Raw genomic sequence first — 24167 nt, forward strand, 5'->3', positions numbered from 1 at the left:
TGATCATCTAGTCTGACCTCCTGCGCAACGCAGGCCACAGAATCTTGCCCACCCACTCCAACAGTGGTCTGTTGTAAGATGCAAATGGAAAATAAGTATAATAGAAATAAAATATATTATTAGAATCAGTAACCAAAATATCATGACAGCTTTTGGATGAAACTCAACATTTCCAAGAAGAGACGTTACAGCAGTTTTTGCAGGGAATTGTCGGTTTCTTCAGATGAGCGTTGGTACAAATGCCGTCTTGGTATCTTGAATTATAATTGTAGAGTATAACTAGTTCCCTTCATTTAGAATGGAACAGCAGTAACCAGCCAACTAATTCAGTTACTTAAAAAGCATCTATTATGTTTAAATTTAATGTTCATGTTTCAAAATAATGAACGTGTAGCTGGAAAAGAGCATCTGTTAACCCCATTGACAAGTAACAGCTCTGCTCAGAAGCAAAACCTCAATCACATGAATAACTTAACATAGTTTGAATTTTATGTGCCATATCTGCACAGTTTGAACAACGTTCCCATTACCTCCTAGCCCTATGGACTAAACCTACTCACCAGACCAAAATATACCAGTGCCACAGGTTGTGCCCATGTTTCCTGGTTACCAGCATGTACCATGTTGCTGGGGTCCAAACATGGCCTGTTTCCTGCTTGAGTAATACACCTGAGTAATAGCTGCCCACCACTTATTTATTTTTTTTTATATATATATATATATACACACACACACACACAAATTACACCAAATCAATTAATGCTGCTTCCATTTCACTCACACAGTAATACAGCTAATGATGGCCACTCTCAGTAAATCAATTTATGCTAACTCTTCTCCATAATAAATCATCGTATGTTGGCTTTCCTTCTACAAGTACAACCTTTTGGTGAGATAGGCAAAGCTTACCCCATGCCTGGCATCCCTTTGCTGGGGTGGCTGGAATCCCTCTCCCCTCCCCATGGTGCTCCCTGCCTAGTCCAGCCCTCAGAGCAGCAGCTTTTTCACCCCACTTTTTTCCCTCCTCGCCCAAACAGTATTAGAGCTGTGTCTCTGTAGGCTTGGAACAGTATGAGAAAGAACACTGAAATTATTAAATTATTATAATACCATTGTACATACTGGTGTTTTCCACCCACGTGGAATACTCTGTTCAGTTCTACTCGCTATTTCAAAAATGATTTAGTAGAAATAGAGAGCCCTCACAGGTGGATGGGAAGAATGAATAAAAGCCTAGAAAAACTTTAATATGAAGAGAATGTAAAGACTGGGAGTGTTTACCTTTGGGGATGAATAAGAGGTGACACAATAACGATGTGGCTAAGGTGCTTGCTGTACTGTTAATGGTGATTTTCAATAAGTCTTGGAGCACTAGGGAAGTTTGAGAAGACTGGAAGACCACTAATGTTGTGCCAGCTTATAAAAAGGGTAAACGGGCTGACCCGGTAATTATAGTCCCATCAACCTGACATTGATCCCAGGCAAGCTAATGGAGCAGCTGATAAGAGACTAGATTAATAAATATTAAAGGAGGGTAATGTAATCAATACAAATTAACATGGGTTTATGGAAAATAGATCCTGTCAAACTAACTTGATTTTTTTTGAGATCACAACTTTGATAAAGGTAATAGTGTTGACGTGATTTACTGAGACTTGTGTAAGGTATTTGACTTGATACTACACAACACTTTGATTAAAAAACTAGAACAATATAAAATTAACATAGTGTACATTAAATAGATTAAAAACTGGCTAACTGATAGGTCTCAAAATGTAACAATAAACAGAGAATTATCATCGAGAGGGTGTATTTCCAGCAGGGTCCTGCATGGATCATTTCTTAGCCCTATGCTATTTGACTTTTTTATTCATGACCTGGAAGAAAACAAAAAATCCTCGCTGATAAAGTTTGCAGATGACCCAAAAATTGGGGAGTGGTAAATAATGAAGAGGACTGATTCAGAGTGATCTGGATCACTTGGTAAACTGGGCACAATTTAACAGTATGTGTTTGAATGTGGCTAAATGTAAATGTATACATCTAGGAACCAAGAGTGTAGGCCATACTTACAGGATGGGGGATTCTATCCTCAGAAGCAGTGACTCTGAAAAAGATCTGGGTGTCATGATGGATAATCAGCTGAACTTGAGCGACCTGTGTGAAGCTGTCACCAAAACATCAGGGGATGGATCACTTGATGATTGCCTGTTCTGGTCATTCCCTCTGGGACATCTGGGATTGGCTACTGTCGGAAGACAGGATACTGGGCTAGATGGACCTTTGGTCTGACCTAGTATGGCCATTCTTATAGCTAAAGTGATCCAGGGATGCGAGATCCAGGGGAATCTCGTGGAGGAGTAGAGGGGTTATTTTCCCTCTGTATTTGGCACTGGTGTGACTTCTGTTGGAATACTGTGTACCGTTCTGATGCCCACTGTTCAAGAAGGATAATAAATTGCAGAGCGTTCAGAGAAGAGTCATGAGAACATACGAAGGATTAGAAAACTTGCCTTACAGTGATAGATTGAGGTCTGAGTCTACTTAGCTTAAAAAAGAGAAGACTAAGGGGTTAATTGGTTATACACTCTGTAAATATGTACATGGGGAACAAGTATTTGATAATGGGCTCCAGGGCCGTCCCTAAGAGGGGTGCAGGGCCAGGGACATAGGCTCTGAGTTTCTAATCGGCTGGGGGGTACTCCCCCCCCCCGGCTCTGCCCAAGCCATGCCCCCACTCTACCCCTTCCCCTACTCGCCCTGCCTCTTCCCGTCCCGCCCAGTTCCACCCCCCTCCCCTGAATGTGCTGCACCCTTGCTTCTCTCCCCTTCCTCCCAGTGCCTCCTGATGCCGCGAAACACCTGATCTGTGGCAGGCGGGAGGAGCTGAGAGGGAGGGGAAGGTGCTGACTGCCGGGGTCTGCTGGCAGGCAGGAGGCGATGGGAGGAGGGGGAGGTTCTGGTAGGAGGCTTCTCCCCACCTGCCTACCACTCGCCTCCCCGTTTGCCTCCTCACCCCGCTCTGCGCCGGCCTCACCTCCCTGCCTGCCTTCTCACGATTTTATCGAAGCATGGGGACTCCCAAAGCGCAGCACCCAGGGCGGTCACCCCGATTTGCCATACCCAAGGGACTGCTCTTAAGGGCTCTTTAATCTAGCAGAGAAAGTACAATATGATACAATGGTTTGAAGTTGAAGCTAGACAAATTCAGACTGGAAATAAGGCATAATTTTTTTTACAGTGAGGGTAATTCACCATTGGAACAAATTGCCAAGAGTTGTTAAGTCTCTATCACTGATGATTTTAAAATCAAGATTGGATTTTTTTCTAACGGATATCCTCTAGAAATTATTTTGGGGAAGTTCTATGGCCTGTGTTATACAGGAGGTCAGACAAGATGATAGTGGTCCCTGCTGGCCTTGGAATCTATGAATGATATGGAGAAAGTGGATCAAGCATTTCCATTCACCTTTTTTCATAATACAAGAACAAGAGGACATTCCTTGATATTGAAAGACAGCTAATTTAAAACAGATAAAAGAGAATAAGCAATACACAATTAGCTTGTGGAACTCCTTGCCACAAGATATCAGTGAGGCAAAGAGCTTTGTAGGATTAAAAAAACTATTGAATGTTGACATGGATGGAAGAAATATTGGGTGTTATAAAAAGAATTAGTGAAACACAAAAAAACCCCGAAGAGTGTTGGAAGGGATATAAACCACTGGCTGCAGGACATAAGCTGGCCTCTAACTGATGGAATTTAGGAAGAAACTTTCCATCTGGGCATATTATTCTGCAGTTGCCTGCTGTAGGGTTTATTGTACTTCTCTCTGAAGCAGCTGGTCGTGGTCATTTTTAGAGACAGGGTATTGGACTAGATGGACTTCTGGTCTGATCTTGTGTGGCAGTTCCTAGACTTATAGTGATGTTACTACACCTGTTAATCTTAAAAACATGACCTGAGAGTAATTTTTGTAACAATAAGTGCTGTAAACTTAATTTTTTTAAAATAAAACCATAGATTTTGCAGAATTTTGATGTTGCTCCTCCTTGAAAGAGCGCTGCTGGCCTCAATTTGTCAAGATCTCCTGTGTCATATTCTTTATATGTTCAACTTCTACTGATATCATTGGGAATTTCATATTAAGGTTGAAAGTCCAATATGACCCTGTATAATTGTGTTAAGTTTGGGTCATTTTGCTGTTTTGCAGATCCTTATGGATAACTTGAAGTCAGAGCACACTTTTGCTCTCCTCTTTGGTGACAGATATGTTTTGTGATTGAAGCCATGGGCTTTGCTTTGGGCTCTAGAGTGGTGCAGCTGTAGCTAGCTGTGCCTCTATAGAGCAGTAGTGTAGATGCTTCCTTCAACAATGGAAGGGGTTTGTCTGTTTCTGTAGTTAATCTGCCTCTCTGAGTGGCAGTAGCTAGATCAATAGAAGAATGCTACCAATTGACCTAGCAATGTCTACACTAGGGATTAGGATGGCTTAACTGGGTAGTCAGGGGTGGGAAAAATTCACACCCCTGAGTGTTGTAATTTAGGTTGATCTAATTTTTAAATGTGGACCAGGCCTGGTTGGTTTTAAGACTGCTCAAATGTGCTAACAAATAACTTGACTCAGTTACCTTATCCTGGATAATCCATGCTGACACAATGTATCTTTGTCCTCCAACTAGTGGCCAGACCACATAAAGAGCTTTGAGTCTGGTACTGCATCTGAGCTAATGGACGTGACCGTTTAACTTGAGTAGTAAAGGTTCATGTTCTTAGATTCAGGCATTCTGGTTTCAGTCTCTGCAGACGACATGACAAAAATTGTTGTTACTTGTTGGTGGCATATCATGTGTAATTTAAACTTTAAAAAGCATTAGCTTTTTACTGTGCTGTACATTGGTTTTAAAGTTAAAGATGTAACATGTAGCCTTTCCTTGTATTTGTGCTGCTTTTCTATACTGTTTGATTATTGTCGTCATAAATATAAAGGGAAGGGTAAACACCTTTAAAATCCCTCCTGGCCAGACGAAAAATCCTTTCACCTGTAAAGGGTTAAGAAGCTAGGATAACCTCGCTGGCACCTGACCAAAATGACCAATGAGGAGACAAGATACTTTCAAAAGCTGGGGGGAGAGAGAAAACAAATCTCTGTCTGTGTGATGCTTTTGCTGGGGACAGAACAGGAATGCAGTCTTAGAATTTAGTAAGTAATCTAGCTAGATACGCGTTAGATTATGATTTCTTTAAATGGCTGAGAAAAGAATGGATATTCCTGTCTGTGTGTCTTTTTGTAATTTTAAGGTTTTGCCTAGAGGGATTCTCTATGTTTTGAATCTAATTACCCTGAAAGGTATTTACCATCCTGATTTTACAGAGGTGATTCTTTTTATTGTTACTTCTATTAAAATTCTTCTTTTCAAGAACTGAATGCTTTTTTTCATTATTCTTAAGATCCAAGAGTTTGGGTCTGTGGTCACCTAGGCAAATTGGTGAGGATTTTTATCAAACCTTCCCCAGGAAGTGGGGTGCAAGTGTTGAGAGGCTTTTGGGGGGAAAGATGTTTCCAAACGGGCTCTTTCCTAATAAAATAAACCTGGTCAGACGTTTGGTGGTGGCAGTGGAAGTCCAAGGGCAAAGGGTAGAATAGTTTGTACCTTGGGGAAGTTTTAACCTAAGCTGGTAAAAGTAAGCTTAGGAGGTATTCATGCACGTCTCCACATCTGTACCCTAGAGTTCAGAGTGGGGAAAGAACCTTGTCAATTATAAATAACTCTTCAAAGTCAAAAATAGAAATCTTCTTCCTTAGAGAAATTTTGTTTTCTTCAGTACTTCTATACCACAGGCTTGTTTAGTGTAAAGCTATTTCTAATGGTGGATTTAAAGCTCCTGTGTGATCACTGGGATTACATAATCATGGTCTCTCTCCCTTCCCAGTTCTTTTTCGCTGATGGAGAAACCCATTCTGTAGCTCAACCTGCCGAGTAGAAGATTTTGGCTCAGCCTCCACTCTTACAAGATGGAACTATTAGTCGGGGAGCAGCTAGAAAGCTACTCTCCGGATCCCCAGCCACTGGCTAAAGAGCTGATCTGAAGCTTCCCTTCAGAAAATTAAGATCTTCCCCTCTCATATTATGGAGTTGGTGTGGCTGCAGAAGCAGTAAGTTCTCCTCTGAAGCACCTCTCTCCCGAATTGCTGAGATAAATGCTACTCAAAGCATGTCAGTGGATGAGGGGTGTAAGAGAAATACAAGAGGGAAAAGGATACAGGTGTGTGGGGAAAGAGAAGATACGCATACGAAGAGGTGGCTTGTGGGAGAAATTAAATCCATTTAGCTCTTACCATGTCTTTCATTTTGAAAGAATGTTTTTATTTTTCTATACCATAAAATATGACTAAAGATGAACAGCAGCCCTGAACTGTTGGGTCATTTTTTTGGTAGTTTTTTAAAATTAATATTGTTGCAGTTTCAATCCACTGGGATTTGAAGGATAAGGATATACAGAACTAGAACTAAAAAGGGCTTGGAGCAATTAAAATATGAAGAATGATTAAGATAATTTAATATGTATAGCTTGGGGTGGAGAGTGAAAGAATAAGCGGTGACATACATCTACAAATATCTGAAAGGTGTCAACATCAAGGAGGAAAAAGACCTGTTCAGGTTGGTGTGGCAAGAACAATGAGTAGAGGTATAAAATTGCACAAAGGAAAAAATAGACTAGGCTGTAAGCTAAAAGCTGCTGAAATGTAGACCCTGTCTTTGGGTTTCTGAGACCTTAAAATTAAGGTATCTGAACAGGTTGATAGTGGCCCTGTAAGCACAAATCCAAGCAAAAGTGGCTTATTACTTCTCCTAGCAAGTGTATGATTTAAATATTTAGTCACAGAGGAAAACTATGCAAAAGTGGCAGGAGGGTTTAGTGTATACATCAGTAATGCAAGGTTAAAAACAATTATAGAGGTTTTGGAACTATCCCAGAAGCAAGTATTACAAACCCAGGAAATTGAATTAAGATTACATTTAAAAGAAACCCCATCATGTTCAGCCATTTTTGCTTAGATGTGATAGCAACAATTTTGGAAGAGGACAGTTAGTTCATGGAATTCATTATATAGAAGAATATGTTCAGCTTTAGCTGAAGGAGAGTCTTCCAGTTATGAACAATAATGGCAAAAGAGGACCATTCTAAAAGGCTACACTCCAAAAAGATTCTAAACATAAGATTAGATTTCAGTAAGTGTTAACTTTGATGGAAGTTTGAAGGTCTGAGCTCTTTCATGTACAAAACCCAGTCTAAGGGTATGTCTACACTGGCAGAGTTACAGCTCCGGCAGTTACAGCGCCGATCAGAGAGCGCTGTAGGGAAACCGCTGTTGTGTGTTCACAATTGCAGCGGTATTCGGAGCGGTGAACTCTGGGCAGCTATCCCATAGAGCATTTCTTCCTCTTTTGCTGCTAAGAGTTATGGGAAGGTGGAGGGGGTTATGGGGCATCCTGGGTCCTGTCCCAATGCCCCCATGATGCACTGCTTCGCATCCCAGCAATCCCTGTGCTTCCGTCCGCATTTGGCGCCATCTTTCAACGGTTTGTGTCCTGCATGCTCTGCCTCTTCGGTCTGCAGGAATGGATCCCAAACTGTTGACCAGTATGCTACTTGCTCTGATTAACACGTCACGAGTGGCAGTGGAGTTATTCCTTAAACTACAAAGGCAAGAGGAGTGTGACATTGATCTCACCACATAAACTAGCTACGACACGAGATTGCTTGTGTCCACAGTGCTGACCACTTTTGGGCTTCAGAAACCAGCACTGAGTAGTGGGATCACATTGTCATGCACGTCTGGGATGATGAGCAGTGGCTGCAGAACTTTTGGATGAGGAAAGCCACATTCATGGCACTGTGTGATGAACTCGCCTCAGCCCTGCTGTGCAAGGACATGAGAATGAGAGCTGTCCTGCCATTGGAAAAGCGCGTGGTGATTGCACTGTGAAACCTGGGTACCAATTGGTTGCTAACCAGTTCAGAGTGGGAAAGTTGACGGTTGGACTCATGTTGACGGAAGTGTGTAGGACCATTAATTGCATCCTGCTTCGAAAGAATGTGACTCTGGGCAACGTGTGTGACAGTGTGGATGGCTTTGCACAAATGGGCTTTATTAACTGTGAAGGGGCGATAGATGGCATGCATATTTCATTTCTGGCACCAGACCACCTAGCCACCGAGTAAATTAATCGGAAGGGGTATTTCTCAATGGTTCTCCAGGCGCTTGTGGATCACCATGGGCATTTCACAGATATTAATGCAGGCTGGTCTGGAAAGGTGGATGATGCATGCATCTTTCGGAACACTGGCCTGTTCAGGAAGCTGCAAGCAAGGACTTTCTTCCCGGACCAGAAGATCACCGTAGGGGAAGTCGAAATGCCCATTGTGATCCTGGGACACTCCGCCTAAACCTTAATGTCAGGGCAGATAAGAGTGGATGTTGTACATTGTCAGTGCTAAACACGTTTTTGGTTGGTGCATTTCTTATCAGTTATTCAGAAAAAAGGTGAAAAATCATGGCACAGACAACAACATCTATAAGTGATCTTATATTAATGAGCACAGGAGGAACATCAAGTGGGACAAAGGACAAATTCCAGAGAGCATTAGATTTCTTGCAAAGAATATCCAAAAAATGTGAGACAATCCAGTGAAAAAACATGAAAAAGGTGTAATTTTGAAACTTTCTTTCTGTATCAACCCAGTTTTCATCAAACTACTGTGAACAATCCAAATAGTACTCAATTTACTTTCTGTGATTTGCTGTTTTAATGAGATTTTACAAACTAAACATTTAAAACTGTGAAACTGAAAACTTCCGACTCCACCAGGGTGGATAAAAATCCAGTTTTTATTTAAAGCTGACACAAATCACAAGTAAACAAATCAATTGTCTATTAAATAAGAAATGTTATTCACTGTTCTCTATCATAAGTTTCATGTTAAGCTATATAATTGCTTAAATAAGTGTACATAGTGTATACTACTAGTTAGTAAAAAAGACATACCAAATTATACCAACAAATAAGTCGGTCTTTCTTTAGGAAAATCACTAAAGCATACAAATGCAAAACAGGATTAGAATCATAGAAGTGTCGGACTGGAAGGGACCTCAGTAGGTCATCTAGTCCAGTCACCTGCACTCAAGGCAGGACTAAGTAATAACTAGACCATTCCTGACAGGTGTTTGTCTAACCTGTTCTTAAAAACCTCCAGTGACGGAAATTCCACAGCCTCCCTAAGCAATTTGTTTCAGTGCTTAACCAGCCTGACAAGAAGTTTTTCCTAATGTCCAACCTAAACCTCCTTTACTGCAAATCTATTAAAAAAAGGCTTCCTGCATGCCAGTTTAAATCAAAGTGATTTAAATCGGTCTACCCTGGACTCAACTATAGAGTTTTAACCAGCAGCTCCATAATAAATGAAACACTGCAACCTGGGTGTGTTCCTTCCAGCAAATTTAAACTTGCAAGTTGACATGAGACACATACCTCTTGTGCGCCTCCTGCTGCATCAGATACTGCAGGCCTTTTTCTGCTTCTAGCACCCCCTGTACTTTGTCAGTCTCAATAGGCAGGTCTTCAGTGGCTCAGCCTTCTAGTTAAGTCACACAGATAAACACTAGATTAAACCCTTCCAGGGTAACAAAGTCCAACAAGAATTTTCAGTGTGTCCTTATTAGTGTCTTCAGCCCAGTCTCTTAGCCCTTTGTGTCTAGTCCCTTTCTCAGGCTTTTAAACTATCTGTGTCCCCTTTCCGGGCTTAGATCACTTCAGCATTGGCTGGTGGTGGTGGTGGATAGGGGTTAAATCTGGGCCCGCCCACTACTCCAGGTCTTGGCCCAGCGACCCTGTACATAGCAACCACATAGTGTTCCCTCCTGTTTGCTGCTGCTATTCCCTGGGCTGTTTCCCACTGTAGCCTGCTTCTCTTCTCCCATACCTCAGGGCTGAAGTTCTCAGAGCCTCTTCCTCCTTGCTGAATGTAAAATACCACCAGAACCCATCTTCTGGTTCACTTTCAAGCTCCTGTGACTGGCCAGGAGAACATTTCCTTGCTTCTCTGGGTTGAGCCAGGAATTGACCTGCTCAGGCCCTCTAGCTCCTTTTATCTGAGCATTCTGGGCTCAGATTAGCTGCTTCTGTGCAACCTTTTAAAAAAGGCCTGGAGGACCTCCTTCTGCTGCCCCTTTCTGGGGCACAGAGTGGTAGGGCTGCAGGGCCTCAAGCAGGGAGCCTCAAAGGGCCAGGTATACCCTGTCACACAGGTCCACTGTTGGATTCTGCAAATAAAGAAATTAAAAAAATTAAAGGAATCAACAGTGACATTAATATAAGATGGCTGGAACAGGCTCTGACCAGGTAATGGCTACCTTCATCCATAAAATGAGGAAAAATGTGTTTCTACTTAATGCTATTGACTCGGTTTGAAAAGAAAACAATAAGAACTACCATCTGGGTCAGACCAGTGGTCCATCTGGGTCAGTATCCTGTCTCTGACAGTGGCCCATGCCAGAACTTCAGGGGGAATGTACAGAATAGAGCAATTTTGGAGGGATCCACTCTTCCCTTCCATTCCTTGCTTCTGGCAGCCAGAGGTTTAGGGTAGCCCCAATCATGGGGTTACATCCTTGATCATCTTGGCTAATAGCCATTGATGGAGCTCTCCTCCAGGAACCTATTCAGTTCTTTTGTTAACTCACTTATACTTTTGGCCATCACAACATCCCGTGGCAATGAGTTTCACAAATTAATTGTGCATTGTGTGAAAAAGTATTTACTCTTATTTGTATTTAGCATGCTCCCTATTAATTTAATCAAGTGGCCCCTTGTTTTTATATTGTGTAAAGGGTAAGTAACACTTTCTCCCCACCATTTATGATTTTATAGACCTCTATCATATCCTCTCTTAATAGTTTCTTTTCTAAGATGAACAGCCCTAATTTTTTTAATCTCTCCTTGTGTGGACGCCATTGCATACCTGTGAACATCTTTGTTCCCCTTCTCTGAACCTCTTCCAGTTCCACTATATATCCTTTTTAAGATGGGACAACCAGAACTGGATACGGTATTCAAGGTGTGGGCGCACAGTGTATTTATATATTTGATATTATGGTATTTTCTGTTTTGTTCTTTTTTAATTCTTTTCCTAACAGTTCCTAACATTCTATTAGCGTTTTTGACCACTCCTGTGTATTGAGCAGATGTTTGCAGAGAACTCTCAACAATGACTCCAAGATCTCTCTTGAGTAGTCGCAGCTTATTTAGAACCCCTAATTACGTATGTGTAGCTGGGATTATTTTTTCCAGTGTGCATCACTTTGCACTTACAGTATCAATGTTGAATTTCATTTGTCATTTTGTTGCCCAATCATCCAGTTTTGTGAGATTCCCTGTAACTCTTTGCAGCTTGGGACTTAACTATCTTGAATTATTTTGTATCTTCTGTAAACTTTGTCTATTCCCTGTTCACTCCTGTTTGCCCTCTTCTGGAATATTGTGTACAATACTGGTCACTTCATCTCACACAGAAATATCAGAATTTGAGGGAGTTCAGAGATGGGCAGTGAGAATGATTGGTGCACAGAAAAACTTGATGGAGAGAATAAGATTGGGAGTTTTTATCTTGGAAAAGTGAGAAATTCAAAGGGAGATGATACAAGTATATAAAACAATAAATGGCATAGAGAAGGTAGATCTGGAGCTTCTATTCTCTCTGTCTCATAACACCAGTAGTAGGGGACATACAGTGTAATTGAAAGGCAACTAATTTTAAAAGTAATTTAAAAAAAACCTACTTTTTGATACAAAAGTTTGTTTCTTTATATTCTAGTAGCTGAAATTGAAGATCCAGATTTCTACTCAAATCTGTTGTGTCAAAATGATGAAAAATTTGTGAAGTGTCATTTGAAGTCACTGGATAGATGGCAATTGGATCTGGTTCAAATTGAGTAAATGGAAGAAAAGGTTCTCAGAGGAGTTTAGGAATCTGAAGCAGGAAAATCTCTCAGGGATTTCAATGAAAAGAAAATGAAAACTAAAAAACTCAGACGTGCATCAAAGGGGTGTGCAACCAAAAAGCCTCTGTAAAAGAGGAAACTATGACAAACTTGTGTTCTGTATGTACTGGGAAACTTCATAGACGTACTTGGAAAATGAAAAGTCAGCAGAACAGTTGATTGAAATGTGGGAAGACTTAAAAGTATAGGAAAAGCAAACAAAAAATATTTATAGTAGAAATAGAATACGGTTCCAGGTAATCCATATGGGGGAGGAGCACCAACGTAGCAAGCTTGAATCTGGTATGACTGGTACTCCTAAGATTGGGCTATGTTTCTTATCCACTACCTCAGCGAAAGTATAGCATGAGTGCAAGAAATGGAGTGGAACTTAGTTCTTTCTCTTGAGCTTAGCTCTCCAGCTGTGGCAGTTTTATACTTCGGCACTCAACTTGGCACTTCAGTGTCTATTTTTGGATGGTACCGGTGCCTCTGTACCAATGTGTGCTTGGTGCTCCATTTTGGCTTCTGTTGATGCTTCAGTGCCTGTCTTGGTACTCCAGCAGCATTAGTACTTAAAGTAGTTCAGCATCGGCTTGATATGCTGGTGTTCCAGAGCTTGATACCTGTTTTGGTGCCTCACTTCTTGTCTGTGGAATAAGCTGCGTGAGGTAAGTTAGGAAATGTCAGAATTGAGGGTTGCCTATGCAGTCTTTCACAAGGAGGAAAATAATATATGCATTATGATTGTATATAATGTAATGTAATTAGAGACTGCCCTTTATTACCAGAGGACTCCTCTCTCATTCAATGCAAAGCATAGATGGTGTTCAGTGGTTCAGGCAGCTGTTGAATATTTTTTATTATTGTCGTCATTGTGTGTTGTCCTATGCTTTCTTTGCTGCATACCAGCCAAACCCTGCACCCCACAGACATTAACCACTTAATATTTACAACACCCATGTGAGGTAGGGAGGCAAAATCATTTTACAGATAGGGGAACTGAGGTCCAGATTTAAGGGCAAAATTTGCAAGTGTCTCTGAAATCTGAGTGTTTCAGTGATTGGGTGACAATTAGGGTCTGACTTTTCAGAGTTGCTGAAGATTCAGAACTCTCAGTGACTTTAACTTAGTGTGACTGCTGAGCACTTGAAGAAGATTGGGCTCCAGGAGTGTCAGATTGGATGCCAAAATATAGAAACACAGTAGAGGCCATCTGTGGAAAATTTTGGTCTTAGATGTTTTGCCCAGAATCGCGTAAGAAATCTGTGGCAGAGCCAATGATAGATCCCAGTTATTTTGCTATGTATTTAAGTGCTTTAACCACAAGACCATTGTTTCTCTTCCTGCAGACCCATGCCTTATTAGCAACATACTTTCCAATTTAAGTAGCGAATGAGGTAGTGTTTCATAGGCAACAGCCTTGCCCTCTATCTAAAGCTGGTTAATTCACTGAGCATTATCTATCCTAAGCACTGAATGAGGATGAGGTTCTTTGGAAGAAAACAATGTCATCATTTTAATTAGTCTCTATATCATAATGTGCATATGGGGGCAGAGTTAAGGTTGCATGGACTACTGTAATTCTGGTATATCCTAACTTTGGGCTTGATTTTACAACCTCAGTATTCTCTCTTTAACATAAATGTTTATATACTATTTCCAGTATATTTATAAGGATAATTTTTTCAATGTACAATTGCACTTTTACTGTGGAAATTAAAATGGGAATTTTCAGAGGATTATAACATGGCCAGATATGTTTAACATGAACATTATCTTGTTAGTTAACCATTGACTGATGAGGTGAGGATACCTCTTGCCTACTGACAAACTACTTCACAATTAGACCCTGTCTTCTTTTAAGGAATGGGAGCCACATGGATGCTACAGTGATGAGGCCTATGTAGGTACTTGCATAGATACCAAGAATAGGTAAACGTCGGCTTTAGGGTTTCTTACGACTTCCTATGAAGCATCTAGTGCTGACCACTGTCAAAGACCACTGGTCTGAATTAGAGTAACACCTCCCATGTTCTTTAAGAGACAAGGTCAGAAATATTACACTAAAGTTCTTTGTTTTCTTTCATGAAAATTGCCTCCAGCAATTCTCATTTTCATGCCACCTTAACCTGGAACTATTACAAACAGTTAGCTGATATTTGAGGTCACATGACTAATTGCACACACCCTATGATGCTTATAGATTGGCTCCAGTGCTCTCCTTCCTGCTACAGTTTTTGTAGGGAGTAATGAGAGGATTAGAGAGCAAATGTGATGTTTTATTGTGTATCGTCAGACCTGGAATCTTTGTGTGGAATTGGAATTAACTTGTTCTATTAGTTTTGCATTTGTTACTTGGGGCTGTGTGGTTGTTTCAGAGGTATTCCTATGGCTTTAGAAGCTTTTCCACAGCACAGTGCTTTAAGTCAGGATTTCAAATTGCACAGGGAAAAATGAAAATACAGTGTTCCTTGTACACCATTATAACTTTTTTGTTTTTGTGGAAGGGCTGCCCTCCTTTTTCCTGGCTTAAGCTTTGGGCCTGCTGGGACAGTGAGAAGTAACTTAAAATTCACCTGTGGGGGAAATATCTTAACATAGTGTAATTATTGTTAACCAACCATCTTGACATTTTTTCGTCCTATCAGTGCTGGCTCAGTGCTGATGGGTAGCTTGCATAATACAATGAAATCTGTTAGAAAGATTCCAAAGTGTTGGTCCCATATGGGGTCATTTCCTCCAGAATTAGGGCAGATTCAAGGAGTTTCTTGGATAAAAAACATCCAATCCAGGTGTGGGTAAAAAGCTATGTACAATTCAGTACACACACTTACTCAGTATCACTGACTGAATGTAGGAGTTAGTTGGGATGTTTAATTTGGCCCAAGAGTTTTTGCAATTTCTCCTTATTCCTAAACTTTCTCCTGCACTGTTATCCAGTCTCCAAAAAAATTCTCTGAATGTTTGCACTTGCCTTATCTGCTCACTTGTCTTCAGGCTTTCCTTACTGTGTCTGGGAAATGAAGGGAGTGTGGCTGACGTTCTTCATTTTTACACCTAGGGTGTCAGTAACACACAGGGTATGTGTGTTGGAAGAATGTGGCTAAAAGCTAAGCTAACTGTATTTTAGTAATTTTAAATCCACATGTCATGTATAATGTGTAGATATGAGAGGTATAGTACTCCAGCTTGTGGGAAGAAACATAGGTATCCCTTACACTGTGCAACACAGGTTTATTTATACAGCTAATGCAGGTATTCTACATAACTTCTCAGTTAGACTGATATCTGTAGCAGTGTGACTTTTTGGGAAGCTGTTGTGCTGTAATGTGAATCACAATCCTGTGATTATAGGAAAGAGAAATTGAAGAAACACTGAGTTTGAAATCCTAGTGCATCAGGAACAGCTGCTGCATTTTTTTTTTTTTCCTTTTGGAGAGTCTGTGTTGTAGAAAAAAATAATTAGATAAAGAATTTTCTATCTTTGTCCTGTCAAATGCATTTTAATAAAAATCCTTGTATTTGAGATTTTAAATACTCTGACTCCAGAAAATGGACTATGAATCAAGGACTGATGCCTTTCAACAACTCTCTGCAGATTCATTTGGCTATTGTGCTTCAGCATTTGAAATTGAATCTCACTTTATATGCAAGACAAGGTTTATGCCAGCCTAATTGGTTACTGGCATTTCTTAGTCTCACAGCTGCTATATTCAGCTGTGTACTAGAAAAATATAATGGAATAGTGTTTGCAGAGAGCAAGAGGCGATTGTAAAGATATACAACTTTCTGCCAGTTTTTTTTGTTGTAAAGCAGATAAATTTTGAGAAGTAAACTGAGTAGTATCTATTTTAATGTTACTCTGTATGCTTACTAGTTTAGCTGGGAATATTTAGAAGCTAGACATAACTTTTTTGGTTTTTGGTAGTGTTCTTTATTGAATCCTAATCCTAAAAAAAATTTTTTTTTTTTTTTGCCACAAGGCAGATCACGATTGGCATAGAGTTGGAATGAGTATTGTGAGGTTTTATTATAGTCTGCTGGCTTCTGTTTGTGAGAAAATTCAATCTTCTCCATTTCAGGTCTAGGCTGCTTTGATCTTCTTTCATTACTATGGCAAAGAGAAAACTTTTGGCTCTTGGATGACCTAATGTGGAAATAGACTCCTAGTTTAATAAATAATGCTTTCTTAGATGGCCCATTGATTGCGTTTTGAGAACTGCTTTTCCTTCAAGACTTGCAAAATATGGTTTCTTATTAAAGATGAGTTGTCTTAGGGAATGCCTTCCCTCTAGTATCCCCCTGCTGTGGTCAAATGTGGCATTGTAGGCACTTCCTATCTCAGTTTCCCCTCAGCAGCATATTTTGTCTCTCCCAAGGATTTCCATGGCTCAGCCCTCTGTTTGGATATCACTGAGTTCAGTCACCTTCTGGTGTAATTAAAGTCCAAATAAATGGTTCTTCTGCCCCACTTGGGCTCCTCTTCAACCCACCTACCAGGCTCAGTTTGTGTCTGTACTCTGGGATAGAGCTTGATTCCTAGGCTGCATCTCTGGAGTCCCCTCACAGTTTTGTCCCCTATAGGTTGCCTTTCAGTCTTCCCCGCTTTAGGATAGAGTATGGACTCCCAGGCTATTTTGCTGAAGTCATTCTAGACTGTACTTCAGGGCCTTCCAAAGGAGCCCAACTTACTCCTTGTGGTTCTTCCTCCAAATGGTGTTTTCTCACACCTTTTATGAGGCCCCGGTGTTTGTCTGTCACCTGTCCCCCATTAGTTCAGCCCCCTTAGTTTGGGGGCCAGTTAATTATAGCACAGGCGGGGCTGATTGAACCAGGCCTACTGGACCTGTTACACAGTTCTATATAATATTAATTTTCTTCTCTTCAGATGGAAGAAATAGCAGTTCTAAAATATCAGCCGGTGAACAAAGATAATCCTATAATGTCTCACTAGTTAATTAACAACTTTTCATTTCTGAGTTGTCTCCTTACTCTAGATTGGCAAATGGACTAAACATTAAATAGTACCCCTGAGACTATAGAAAATGTAATCTCAATAAATTTTATTTTCCAATTTTAAAACACTGGTGAAAGGTCTTAAGGATTTGTAAAGAATGGCTGATTGAGCCTTGCAAATCAACCCCCAAAACACTCTTTGTACAACAAGCAGAGATAACGCCTTTACAAACAAAAACAGATATTACTCACTTTACCAAGAAAACAGATAACTAGTTAAACCAGTTTTGAAAGAAAATCCTTTTGCAGGAGTTCAAATTGTTACAGGTCATTAAATGTGTATGAAAATCTAGTGGAGAACTGTACCTGTTGTCTCTCACCAGACTTTCCCTAGAGGTGCTTGCCAGAGCAAGTGAAATAGATTAGGACTATGTTGTCTCTGTTTATTTTGTTCCTACAGGTAGGCCTGCTCCTGCAAATAGTCCCGGGAAATTATTTATAAGAACATAGCTGTGATGGTCTGCTGTTATAGTGAGGTTTCTGTTGTGGGGTGTAACAGGGTGGCTCATCCCTTAATGAATGGGAATAGCCAACCCTGATTACAGAATGAACTACTTGTGGAGGAGATCAGGGTGATTGTCGTATAAAGAGCAAAGGGGGAAAACTGAGAAAATTATAGAGAAACTGTGGAGTGTGTAAAAGGCTCTTGCAGGGAATACCCTGAGACTGAGGAAGCTGTGATAGTGAGCCAAAGATTTTTTGCTAGAGACCCGTACTGAAGTAAGCCTGCGAGACTTTGAATTGGGACTTTGCTCTGGGAGGAAGGGCTGGGAACTCCCTACCTAAAGGGGGGGAGTGAATGAACTGGGGTTGAAGTCTGGAGGGCCAGTTTATAAGGACTCAACAAATGGAACCCAAGGAGGGGGAGGATTTTTTAATTACCTGTCTGTGAGTTAAGGGGCCTTGAAGAGGGGAGAAATTGGTGGCAGAGCAGTGGCGAATGACGTCTGGTCATGAGGGGGTGCTCAGGAGGTGGCTGTCCCTGTTACAGGCGGCAATCGGCTTACCAACGGGAATGGTGAGAGGTTTATGGTAGGCAAGGAGGGCTATGTATGAGTCTTAGACCTTGTCTACACAGGAAAAAAACCTTCAGTATATAACTCAAAATATGAATTTAAACTGATATAGTCATACCAGTTTAAACCCTGTGTGGACATTCCTGTCTCTTTGTAAGGGTAGCTTTTTTTTTTTTTTACTTTAGCTTATGTCATTTGTGAAGAGGTGTAATCCAAACAAACAAAAAAGGCACACTCATACTGCAATAAGTGTGTCTTCACAGGGGAGTTATACTGCTATTACTATACCTGTTTGAATTCACACCTTGGGTTACACTGAATTTTTTCCCCCTCACATACTCTACGCTTGTATATCAGTATAATTGGTAAAACTTTTCCCTGTCAAAAAGCCTAGTTATTGCCTATACAGATTTAGGCTTAAGCTTGTGCCCTTGCCATTTGTGCTAGCATTGAAGAAGCACAGTCAGTGGTCCCAGTTTACTTGGATTCTACTGGTGAAACCTGGGCTGTGGCCTTGGGTGTAGACAGTCCAAATGGGCACTGCAAGCTATGCTGAGGGGAAAGGAGGGGGAGAAAGTCTTAGGCACTGCCCACAAATTGGACAATTGTGGTCAAAGAAGGGCATGGCCAGAGTTCCTGGGAGCACATCTTCCTTGCAGCCTCTGCTAATGTGGTTCCTGGAGAGGAGAACTGACCTAGGCTGGCAGAGGGTGACAATGGTACCACTGCCTGGCCTCCTGGAATCTCCTTTTAGGTGCATCTGCAGAAGCAGTGCAAGAGGTTGCAGACTGTAACCCCCATGGATGCAGAGGTGAATTGAGTCCAGTGTGTAGAGGGAGACCTTGTGTCACTATCTAATCCTATCTGAATAACTTAAGAAACGACGTTGATTGGCTCTAGATGTGTTGGGAAATGGAAGGAAATCCAACAGCCATAACAAAGTGGAATTGAGAGTGATGCAGAAGCAAGGATGTGGAAGAGATTAAAGTTAAGGGAGCAGGAAGGTGAGAGATGCAGTCAAGAAAAAAGTGGGGTAGAAGAATGTAAATACACAATATCTAGGGATGGGAAAAATCAGATAAAAAAGGAGATTGAATTAGACAGTTTCTTAGCTGTTTTTTTAATGGGGGATTAAAGCTTGCAGTTGTACTTTTGGATGTAACCTTGTCAGATCTAAACTAAACAGGGTTGGTCTGTGCCTTGCATGGAAGACATCCCAGGGGAAAAGTGTGCTGTAGAAGAAATTGGTTAACTATCTGGTCATTAAAGAACTCCTAGCATTTTCATACTGAATATTTAATGTTATGTAGTAATTTTTTGGTAGCCACTGTACAAACACATAATAAAACAGCACAATCCCTGCCCAGAAGTACTAGCCACATTGTCCTGGCCCAATTCCAGTTTAAGTAGATAATGCACGGCATGTTTGCGGCTTCCTTGTGGTGGTTCAGTGGAGCTACACCTGTGCACTACTCAGTTGAAGGACTGTGTACTGTTATGTAATGTTAATAGTTGCTGTATTCCATTCCATGTGTGACAACATTTAATTAGCTGCACATACGTACTTACTTAGCCTTTAGGATGAAAGGATATATTGTATTGGATACTCACCTGAACCTACTAGAATTCTGGGAGTTGAGATCAAGGTAATAAACTCCCATGATTCCTTTCCTGATATCCCACAATGTATCCAGTTTTAGCAATTCAGTACTGTTTTTAAACTTCTGTAAGGCAATGTGGAGGAAGTACTGCTGAGTGCCACAATCCTGGCAACATTTAATACAAACAGTATGCTCCAGAGATATTGACAGTCTGGCTGCATGAGTTGGGAGACAGCTACGAGTATAGTCTCCTTGAAGCCATGCGAATGCTACTGGAGGAGGAGGAGGATGAAACTGAGCATTTAACTTTTGCATGATGTTTTCCTGGAATGGCTTTACTTGGTGGAGTGCTGCTTCTAGGCTTGGCCAGCCAACATTGGTGGGACAAAATAGTGCTGCAGAGCTGGGATGACCAGCAGCAGCTGCAGAACATCAGGTTACAGAAGGCTGCTTTCCTAGAGATCTGCGTAGCGCACATACCACAGTGGCAGAAACCAACCTGAGAATTCCCCTTAGTACAGAGAAGTGTGTGGCCATTGCCATCTGGAAGCTTGCCATCCCCAGTTGTTGTCAATCAGTAGCTAACCAGTTCAGTGATGGCAGGTCAACTGTGAGGACTGCTGTCATGGAGGTTTGTGTTACTATTAAGAAGATGCCGTTGCCCCAGATCATAAAGCTGGACAGTGCACAGGAGATTGATAAATTTGCATGGTTGGGGTTCCTGAATTGTATCCAGATCACTGGGCCCCACATGCCTTTCTTTTTGCAAACCCCCTCCACCTCCGAAAAGTAGGCTTCAGAGTTCATGAACAGAAAAAGGCATTTCTTTATGATGATGCAAGATCTAGTCGATCACCATAGTAGGTTCCAGTATTAACATGGGTTGGTCTGGAGAGGTCCATGATCCCAGGATCACACCAGTTTTAGGCACTGGAAAAATTGTACTTCTGCTCTCAGTACTACTGTGGAGGATTAATAGTGTTGCGATTCCTTCAGTCATCCTGGGAAACCCCACTTATCAAACTCTGCTTTGTTGGCTTATGAAGCCTTTTAGTGGACACTTGGATAGAAGAAAGTAGCTGTTTAACTTTACACTGAGTAGCTGCAGAATGACAACAGAGTGTGCATTTAGCAGACTGAAGGGAAGGTGGAGGTGTTTCATAACTAGGCTGGATGCGTCTGAGAAATATTTGTCTCATTTTATAACTGCTCTCTGTATTTTGCACAACATTTATGAGAGCAAGGGAGAGAGCCTCACTGAGAGCTGGGAGGCACAGGTGGAGAGACTTCTAGGGCTTTCTGAACACTACAAATTTCCCCAACTTGACAGGGGACCAGCATTTTATCCGCAGAGTCACGGAAGGAAATTGATATGATTTGTATGACTGTTTTACTAGGAATGAATGTTATTACGGGGAATTATACCTCAATGAAATTAGTCAGCAAAGTTTTTTTTTTTTTTTTTTTTAAATCAAACAAACCAGCCCTGATTTTTTTTAATTGATTGTACTGTGTGCTCTCTACTGTTAAAAGTTTAAACTAGTGGAAATGGGGCAGATATGCCTAAAGTGCTGAGAGCACTAATCTTTGGGGGAGGGGAGGCACAATGTGTAAAAATGTTCAGGCTTGTAGTTGTTTATTTTTTTTTGTCTTGTGGGGGTAGAATGGCATGGGAAAGGCCTGTCCTTGTAGATGGGGAAGTGAAAGGGGTGTCTCAGTATTGTGTTCTTGGCAGACTGCATGAAATGGCTAGGTTGGGGTGCTGTTATGCTTTGCTCACATACAATGTTCTCTAGTAAGTTGTATGCCATATGTCTGATATCTTTTCCTGGCTGTCCTCTTCTCTGTCCATGTGTTTCCCTAGATTGCTCCCTGTCCTTTCATTTTTATCCTGGAGTATAAAATTTTTGCTTCTCTGTTGGGATTCTGTGATGAGATCAGCAAAAAGTCCTCCGTTGTCCTCTTTCTTTTCCCTCACAGGTTTGCTGGGTGTTGAGCAACTGATAATGCCCCTCTCTGTGTGGGCTGCATCGTATCAGATGCTAACAGAACAGAGAAACAATACAAGTAGTAACTGTTCTATACTATCTTGCATGGTGACAGGTTTCAGAGTGGTAGCCGTGTTAGTCTGTATCAGCAAAAACAATGAGGAGTCCTTATGGCACCGTAGAGACTAACAAATTTATTTGGGCATAAGCTTTTGTGGGCTAAAACCCACTTCATCAGACGCATGGAGTGGAAAATACAGTGGGGGGGTATAAGTACACAGCATATAAAAAGATGGGAGTTGCCTTACCAAGGGGGGAGGGGTCAGGGCTAACGAGCCAATTCAATTAAGGTGGAAGTGGGCTATTCTCAACAGTTGACAAGAAGCGGTGGAAATCACTTTTGTAGTGCTAATGAGGCCAATGTAATCAAGGTGACAGTTGACAAGAAAGTATGAGTATCAGCAGGGAGAAATTAGTTTTTGTAGTGACCTATCCACTCCCAGTCTTTATTCAGGCCTAATTTGATGGTGTCCAGTTTGCAAATCAATTCTAGTTCTGCAGTTTCTTGTTGGAGTCTGTTTTTGAAGTTTTTTTTGTTGTTGAAGAATTGTCACTTTTAAGTCTGTTGGTGAGTGTCCAGGGAGATTGAAGTATTCTCCTACTGGTTTTTGAATGTTATAATTCTTGATGTCAGATTTGTGTCCATTTATTCTTTTGCGTAGAGATGGTCTCGTTTGGCCAATGTGCATGGCAGAGGGGCATTGCTGGCACATGATGGCATATATCACATTGGTAGATGTGCAGGTGAACGAGCCCCTGATGGTGTGGCTGATGCGGTTAGGTCCTATGATGATGTCTCTTGAATAGATATGCAGACAGAGCTGGCATTGGGTTTGTTGCAGGGTTTGGTTCCTGGGTTAGTGTTTTTGTTGTGTGGTGTGTGGTTGCTGGTGAGTATTTGCTTCAGGTTGGGGGGCTGTCTGTAAGCAAGGACTGGCCTATCTCCCACGGTCTGTGAGAGTGAGGGATCGTCCTTCGGGATAGGTTGTAGATCCTTGATGATGCGCTGGAGAGGTTTTAGTTGGGGGCTGTAGGTGATGGCTAGTGGTGTTCTGTTATTTTGTTTGTTGGGCCTATCACAGAAAGCCACTAGCCATTCTATACTAGTCTCCCTGCCAACAGTGATAGAATATCACTCCCCTGTCAATTTCAGAATTCCTTTCCCCTCTGCTCTTCCAATTCTGGGGTACACTTGAAGATGGTAAGACACTTTCCAACTTATTTCCCCCTCACACAAGTCCCCTGTACTAATGCTGGGTATATGGAGCTGGAGGTGTGAGGGTGGGTGTCCCCCCCAAGAGGCAGGTTAGTAACTGCATGTTATGTCTGCAGGCTGTCTCTACACTACAGGATGTTACCCTGAGGGGTGTCCCCAAGAGATGGAGAGGGTTCTATTTAAAAAAGGCAGTGGGATAACTGGGAAGATAGGGAGTGCTGCTGTTTATGAGGATGGTGCCCCTCAGCTGGTGCAGGAGTGGAAGGGAAACACCACCTATATGGGCAGCTGCAAGAAGTACTCGTTGCCTTGCAATCAATGTGCCAAAATAGAGCACTGCCGTTGCCTTGAATTCTGTTGTATAACACCTACAGATCAGCACCAAGTGCACTACAAAAGAGGTAGACTTCTTCAGTGAGTGGTCTGAACCCCTTTTTCTGCAAAGGGTTTAATGATTCTGAGGATCAGACTGAAAATGACCATGGGCTTCTGTAACTTGTGTAGCCACCAATGCCTTATACACTCTGTATCTCTGTATCCCCATTTGGGGAATTTTCCTCATAATCCAGTGCATGTTGTAAATGTAAAGATAGCTAAAAGCTCAGGACATTGATCAGACTGTCATCCAAATTACTTTTCCTGTTGCCTTTTCTCTTTCTCTGTCTGCTGTGACAATAAATATGCCTGCTATACAATGCATTTGGTATTTTTTCTTTTTTTTTAGCCCACAGGGTGCCACCATCTTGAGCAGGGGGTAGGGGTAGAGAGACCTGCTATTGGCCAGGAGGGAGAGGGAGCATCAAGGAGAACGGGAAGGGGGGTGAGGACACTTATTCCATAGTTGTGGGATTTGACATAAAGGGAAAGAAACTCTTCTGAGCTTCTGGAGCTGATGCCATTTGGGGGAGTGGGTGGAATGGAGAGCAGGTGGAAAGAGGCCTGTGTCTACTCTCAGCTCCCAGGTGGTATCAGGAACCAAGTTGTTTAAATCCCTCTATGTAGTCAGTATTCAGACAGTTTACTGTAATGCAGCACATAATGCTTATGGTTGAGGTCCCCTCTGCAGTATAGTCAGGCTGAGTCACTGCCTGGCTCTCAGGGGTCCTCTCCAGTGCTACCTCTGCCTAAGTGTCTGGCTTGGAGTTAGGTGTGCTGAAGAGATTGTGGCTGTTCAGGGAAATCTCCTCCTTGCCGGGGTCTGTGGTCAGCTGGGTGCCTTTGAA

The 24167-nt window shown here is 41.6% G+C and overlaps 1 protein-coding gene across 4 annotated transcripts in view; it reads left to right on the forward strand.

Moving 5' to 3' along the window:
- Positions 1-24167, forward strand: part of KIF2A (kinesin family member 2A) — a 92307-nt gene that overhangs the window by 3379 nt on the left and 64761 nt on the right. The gene's annotated exons all lie outside the window — the stretch shown is intronic.

This window comes from Lepidochelys olivacea, assembly GCF_965140295.1.
Source record: "Lepidochelys olivacea isolate rLepOli2 genome assembly, chromosome: 5".
Lineage (NCBI taxonomy): Eukaryota > Metazoa > Chordata > Testudines > Cheloniidae > Lepidochelys > Lepidochelys olivacea.